A 5,149-nucleotide genomic window follows, 5' to 3' on the forward strand; every position below is an offset into this window, starting at 1 on the left:
TTTAAAGCTTTGTAGCACTTCTTAAATCCTCCTTCTCAGCACTTCTATACATGCTTCACACCATGCACTAGTCACTTCAGTGCAGACTTATACATTTCACCCTGAACCTAGGTGTTTTTTTGTTCTTTTCTTCCCGTGACTTTGCTTTTCTATGCACTTTTGTTGATTGTTTCCACTATTACGGGGTTGTAGCAGTCGTAGTTGCCAGATACCAGGTGACTGAGTTGTCTAGTATAGGGATGGAGGATCGGCTTGTTGAATAATAGTAAATATAACGACAGGGTTATGAATGCCAAAAAGAGATGTTTAGAAACGGTGACAAATCAATCTAATAGGAGTACCCAGCTACGACTGTCAATGTATCTATTTATATGATTTTTTATGTGAGTATTTATCCCTCCTTATACATATTTATTTCCTCCTTTTTATGTCTAATTTGATGATGTTTATAAGATATTAATGTTTGAAAACCTTTATTTATCACAGAAAAAAATATGCACTAAAAACACTCGCCTGCGCCAGAACGGGCTGGGCCGACCATCAGGCCCCACCGGGAAGAAGCCTTGGGCCGACCATCAGGCCCCACCGGGAAGAAGCCTTGGGCCGACCATCAGGCCCCACCGGGAAGAAGCCTTGGGCCGACCATCAATTCCCACCGGGAAGAAGCCTTGGGCCGACCACCAGGATCCACCGGGAAGAAGCCTTGGGCCGACCATCAGGCCCCAACGGGAAGAAGCCTTGGGCCGACCATCAGGCCCCACCGGGAAGAAGCCTTGGGCCGACCATCAGGCCCCACCGGGAAGAAGCCTTGGGCCGACCATCAGGCTCCACCCGGAAGAAGCCTTGGGCCGACCATCAGGCCCCACCGGGAAGAAGCCTTGGGCCGACCATCAGGCCCCACCGGGAAGAAGCCTTGGGCCGACCATCAGGCCCCACCGGGAAGAAGCCTTGGGCCGACCATCAGGATCCACCGGGAAGAAGCCTTGGGCCGACCATCAGACCCCACCGGGAAGAAGCCTTGGGCCGACCATCAGGCCCCACCGGGAAGAAGCCTTGGGCCGACCATCAGGCCCCACCGGGAAGAAGCCTTGGGCCGACCATCAGGCCCCACCGGGAAGAAGCCTTGGGCCGACCATCAGGATCCACCGGGAAGAAGCCTTGGGCCGACCATCAGGATCCACGGGGAAGAAGCCTTGGGCCGACCATCAGGATCCACCGGGAAGAAGCCTTGGACCGACCATCAGGATCCACCGGGAAGAAGCCTTGGGCCGACCATCAGGATCCACCGGGAAGAAGCCTGCCGGCGCAATAGGCCACGACGTAAAAAAAAAAAAAAAAAGGGGGTGGGGGGGGGGGAAGAGTGACGCCCCTTTTTGTGTTCCGCAGATGGATATTGTAGCTGCGGCCAAATCGAGTGCAAGACTGGAGGGCAGTGTATACATCAACAACATGTTTGTGATGAAACGAATCACTGCCCGGACGGCTCGGACGAGGACAGCAAAATATGCAAGGTAATCACTTGTCTCAACAACACTATAACAGTCTATACATTAGGACAACGCCACTCACCGTAGCCTAGTCCCAGCGACTCCACTTTCCCCTAAGTCTATATATACCAAGTCAAGTCACTCTGCTTCAAAACTGCGACCGGTACGCGCAGGAGGCGGTTTTGGGGCGGATCAGCGGGATGACGTCACTTGGAGCCAAAAAAAAAAAAATACCCGCCAGTTCAGGGGTGACTAAAGGTGGGGCCGTATGTGCACTCTGGATGTGCATTCTCGCCTTCTTTCACAGCGCGTTCAGGCAAGCCACTGACGAAAAAAAGATGTCTTTTTTTTATTTAGAGAAAACGAGGGAAGGCGGACTAATTTAAATCAATCACTTCAACATGCCCTCCCTCACACCCCACACCGTCGTTTGTAGTCATTGAAATTACAGTCACGCAATAGCACAATAAAAAGACATATTTTTTCGTCAGTGGCTTGCCTGAACGCGCTGTGAAAGAAGGCGAGAATGCACATCCAGAGTGCACATACGGCCCCAACTTTAGTCACCCCTGAACTGGCGGGTATTTTTTATTTTTGGCTCCAAGAGACGTCATCCCGCTGCTCCGCCCCAAAACCGCTTCCTGCGCGTACCGGTCGCAGTTTTGAAGCAGAGTGACTTGACTTGGTATATATAGACTTAAGGGAAAGTGGAGTCGCTGGGACAAAGCTACCGTGAGTGGCCTTGCCCAAATGAATTGACTAACGTCGTGTTTCAATATCTCTCAAGAAAATAATATTACTTTTTGGTTACAAAGGAATTGCAGCTTGTGATATAGACAGCCAAATATATATTTTAGTTCCCTGGCCGTCGAAAATTCGCTGCGAGGAACGTTTCAATCACTGTTGACAACACCCTTCAGATACAGGTTAATGAATAAATAACTGGATAAGTAAATATCTAAACTGTATTTTATAAGTTAAGAGTTTTTTCCTTAATATTCTTGAACGTTACAAATCTACTTCGTGATATCTTTACCTTACCTCCATTAGGCTAACCTCGCTTTCTTTGTTGTGGTGGATGTGAACAGAGCATTACACATTAAAAATATGTTATTCAAATTTTCTAGTGGTGGCCCCCAAGGAGCAGTAATTGTGTAACTAGACCTCAGCATCAAAGGTTCGACTACGCTGCGGGCTGCTACACCGTTCATCAAATGTGCACCGACAGGGTTAAGGCTGCAACCCTAGACCGAAGGATCTGTAAGGTATGATTGATTGATTGATAGTTTATTGTTGCAAGTAAACAACAAAGGAGAAGGTAAGACTTTTTACATGATTCAATTTAACCCGGTAGCAGCGACGGACCAAATTTGTGGCGTTACCGTATAGCAGCGACGGGCCAAATTTGTGTCATGATATAAGCCCCAAAAATAAATGATACATAATCTGATCGCAAAAGCTTTGATATATATTATGACATGGTTCGTGTGAGGGGTGATTTTTTTCTCATTTTTCTCGCTTGGAGGGACCATTAAGAAGCATGATCCCCGCTGTTACCACCACCGGGTTAAAATCAGAGTTCAGGTGATTTTGTTTTCGTCAGCCATGGATGATTTGCAGAAAGTTAAATTTTAATCACTGCGTGTAACACATTTCAAATATTGATAGATAAACACATGGTAGGCGGTAGGCGGTGGCTGAGTGGTAGCGTGCTGGGCCCACATTCACCACGTGATGGACGACGCGACTTTGAATCCCCACGCTATCACCTGTGATTTTTCAGTCACCGCCGAGTGGCTTAAAACTACCCACATGCTGTCCAGAAGACCACCCATCAACCCGAACTCTAGAGGAAACCGTCCAAGTGAATCAAGGAGTTCCGGGGGGCAGCATGAGCCAAAAGAAGATGGCGCCACTATAAACACGGGCCTGCGCCATGACGGGCTGGGGCCGAACACCATCCAGGCCCCTCAAGCAAGCCTACCGGCGCTATAGGCATAAACGTAATAAAAAAAAATCAATCCTGCTACTACCAACTCTCTTGCTCCAATGCTCACTCACCCTATTGATCCACTTCACAGGGTGTCTTCCCCTGACATCCCGTTCCTCAATCCTTCCCTCATACACTCTATTCACGAGTTCATTCTCCCCCATTCTTATCACGCGTCCAAACCATCTCAACGCACCACGCTTCACCCACTCAACCACTCAACACTCCCATATTTTCGCTGGCACACCCATACCAAAGCGCTCTTACACACTTTCATTACTTTCTGCATCCCATCCTGAAACACCACATGCACCTCTTATACGCATATCTCTCATTTCCACAGTAGGCCTATGTATCCTCGATTGCTGTGTTCCGTTCCATGTCCACGTCTCTGATGCATATGACAGAGTTGGCAGGATAATAGTGTTCCTAATTCCCCTCTTTACCCCCATGCTCACACTTCTCTTTCTTTAAAAACTTTCTCCAATGCATCTACTATACCTGTCTGCCCTTCACTACTCTTTCCCTCCCCTCACCTTCCATACTTCCATGCTTACATCAAACCGTCCCTAAATATTTTAACTCAGTCACTTCCTCCATTCTCTCCTCCCCTAACCTTATCTTACACTTCTTTGTATCCTCTGCTCTAACTCTGTACGTCTATTATATATGGATGTATTTTTTTTTTACGTGTACGCCTATAGCGCCGGTAGGCTTGCTCGAGGGGCCTGGATGGTGTTCGGCCCCAGCCCGTCATGGCGCAGGCACGTGTTTATAGTGGCGCCATCTTCTTTTGGCTCATGCTGCCCCCCGGAACTCCTTGATTCACTTGGACGGTTTCCTCTAGAGTTCGGGTTGATGGGTGGTCTTCTGGACAGCATGTGGGTAGTTTTAAGCCACTCGGCGGTGACTGAAGAATCCCAGGTGGTAGCGTGGGGATTCGAACCCGCGCCGTCCATCACGTGGTTAATGTGGGCCCAGCACGCTACCACTCAGCCACCGCCTACCCTGCTGAGAGGGAGTGCCAGAACAGGGAGAGATGGACACACTTCTGCCGCGGCCACCCCCTGGAGGGAAGTTCACCTCACCCACCCTACGACGCCAAGTCCGAGGGTCCTTCCGGGCCAATTTCCATGCATGTCCCCAGCAGGATCTATCGACTTGCTCAATCCACGAACTCCGTGGGCGTCCCCTTGGCCTCCTCCACTCAGGATTGCTGCCCGATGAGCAGGATAAGCTTCTGAGCAACGTGTCACGTGCCCGTATCGCAGTAGCTGGCGTTGACGGACTATGCAGGTAGTAGAAGTCCAATCGGTCTCACGGAGTAGTCGCCGGTTTGACACAAAGTCATTCCAGCGATATCCCATGATTCTGCGTAGACATTTATTACCAAAGGCATCAATCCGCCTCTCCAAGTCCCAATTAGTGTCCATGTCTCACAGCCATAGAGTAAGACAGGGAGCACAAGGGACTTCAAGATCCGGATCTTTGTCCTTCTACACAGGTACCGACAACGCCATATACTCGTGTTGAACGAGTCCATAACACCGTGGGCCAGACCAATCCGCCGTAAGACTTCCTGGCCAGACTCACCGTTCTTATGAACTACGATACCAAGTAAGATCTCAACATCCTCGACACACACATGAACAGACTGTACTGTTTGATCTAA

Source organism: Eriocheir sinensis, chromosome 68, assembly GCF_024679095.1.
Source record: "Eriocheir sinensis breed Jianghai 21 chromosome 68, ASM2467909v1, whole genome shotgun sequence".
Taxonomy (NCBI): domain Eukaryota; kingdom Metazoa; phylum Arthropoda; class Malacostraca; order Decapoda; family Varunidae; genus Eriocheir; species Eriocheir sinensis.